Raw genomic sequence first — 2,807 nt, forward strand, 5'->3', positions numbered from 1 at the left:
TCATCATGCATAAGCAATGCTTAATAAACTACACATACGCGTAACAGCATGTAGTCGAGCATAAGTGATCAATTCTTGTAATCAACCTACAAGATTGATGCATGTAATCAAATAACCAAGAATGCAACCAACATATAAGGATGTAATCAAGCTCCATATACTCATGTAACCAATCATATACTCCTAACGATGCATTCAATAAAATCAACATCAAGTTCCTCATGACAACCTTACTACAACCATGATCAATCATTATGTAATGCAACAAGCACATGGAATGCAATTGTAAGAGACACACATGCAACTAACATGCATGCATGAACAACACGTTCACCCATATCTATAGCACCAAATATGACCCAAAGAGAGTGCAACCATGCTCTGATACTAGTATGTAACACCCCCTCCTAGGTCTACCCAAAGGTACCATGCCAACCAGGGTAAACATGAGGAGAGATGCCACTACAATCAGATTCAACCTCCTATGTCACCTTAAGGAAGTGGAATCAACAAAACATCACATACAGTCATCCAACATCATCAACAGACCCCTCAGGAGGTAAGTCATCCACTCAAACAGCCTGTCCCTAGATCCCACTGCTATTCTACAAATTTAGGCCATAATTGTAATCATGATATGGGCAAGGGAGTAGCCAGCAACCCAAAGTTGCTCTCATAGGCTAGTCTGCCAGCGACTGTGGTCCATAATTTCCATTTATGTGCCAGCGACCCTAGGATTTAAGCCACTTTTCTAGCCTAGAATCCTAGCCTCTGCCCAAAACTTGTTGTAACTTTCAGAAATCATTAAAAACATGATAACAATATTGATCAATCAAAAATCACCCTCAAGACTAGGCCTGAGCATCCCCAACCAGGACTGACATTCTATCAAACACTTGGCATCAATGCAACCTACAGGTCTAGGATACAAGACATAGCATAAATGACTAAAACCACTTATAAAACATAACTATAAGGGTCACCTCCTTCTCCATTGAACTACTACATCATCAATTAGGTCTTGCATCCATTCATTTTATAGTTACAAGTAAATATATGAAATAACCATGACATAAACTAGTCATTCAGCTATGCTTATAACCATCATAAAACCATATAAATATCAGAGATATGAAAGCCATTAAATCCACATATAATTCTATGCAAAAGTAAGAGAACTTAGCTTTTATTAATCATAGGCAAATCTGACCGGGTTCAAGACTTCCACATACCACCCGACCATAGACATTATTGAATCAAATCTTTGTTTTAGCCAATCACCCTCGTGCCATATGTTGGAAATAATACTGAGAGGGGGGTGAATCAGTATTATCAGATTAATAATTTAATTTCCCAAACAGATTTGTATACTCTACTTCAGCTAAGTGAACTACCGTGTATACGCGATTGTACTTAAAGAAACTAGCATATATGCAAAGAACTTTTGATTTACCCAATTTATCATGCATTGAACTTTAACCAGTATATCAGAGATTTATTAGACAATACAGTAAAAGCATAATAAAGCATCACACATAAGCAACACACATGAACACCAAGATATAAGGTAGAAACCCAATGTGGGTGAAAACCACCTGCTGTTGTTGTCTCTGTCTTCTTTTAATAATAAGAAAATCTTGTCTAGAAATCTTCTTCAAAATCACATAATCAGTGTTTTGTCGACGCGTTTCGAACCAACCAGTGTGGTTCATCGTCAGGACAAGTTGAAGAACTAATTTGGCTTAGCTTGATTAAATAGAGTGTGCAGAGACTCCAACGGCTATATTGCAACAGCTAATTTTGACCTGAGGATCAAAGTCAAACCACTGATTTTATTATTAATAGAAGTTAATTGAAAAATATAATAAATTTATTGTTTTAAATATAATGGTCATTATATCTTCATATTTATTAAATAACCTATATTTATTATTATCCCCAAATTATTTAAATACAAATAAATAGTATTAAATTACTATTATTCTTAGAATTTAGTTACAATAGGTAACTGTGTATTTATTTAATAATAATTGTTTAAATTAAAGGGTCCAATGGTAAACTAGATATAATGGTCATTAATAAATTATGGTAAACTAAATAATGGTAAATTAAATAAAATGGTCATTAATAAAATTATATCTTCATATAACCTATATTTATTAATTATTCCCAAATAATTAAATACAATAAATAGTATAAAATTACTATTATTCTTACAATATAGTTACAATAGGTAACTGTGTATTTATTTAATAATGATTATTAAAATTAAGGGTCTAATGGTAAACTAGATCTTCTCCAAAATAAATCATTTTTATTAATTATCTAAATGAAATGGCCCTTCGAAACTCAAATAATAAGTTCATATAATAATTTAGTTTATTAAATAATCTATATTTACTTAATAATCTATAATTCTAATATTATAAATAGTATTCTAGTTAAATCATTATTATGTAAATTAAAGTACATGTTTATTAAAAATAGTATATCCATTAACTCAATAATATATCATATATTTCTAATAATTTCTTGTTTATCATTAAAACTCTTATAATTAATTTAGTAATTTATACCCATTAAACAATTAATATTTATTACTAAAATTTTATTAAAAATTAACATGCTATTACTTATAAGGTTTAAAAAAGGGGGTCTTTATTAATTCAATATATAGGAAATCAGTTAAAGGAAATAACAAGGTGAAGAAGAATTAAAAATCAATGCAAAGAATCTAATCTAATATTAATTCACCCCCTGGGATAAGGTTAATACCATAATAAGCCCGAAATTACTTAATAACATAT

This window comes from Pinus tabuliformis, chromosome 8, assembly GCF_031772625.1.
Source record: "Pinus tabuliformis cultivar Carrire ecotype Pingquan chromosome 8, CPIR1, whole genome shotgun sequence".
Taxonomy (NCBI): Eukaryota; Viridiplantae; Streptophyta; class Pinopsida; order Pinales; family Pinaceae; genus Pinus; species Pinus tabuliformis.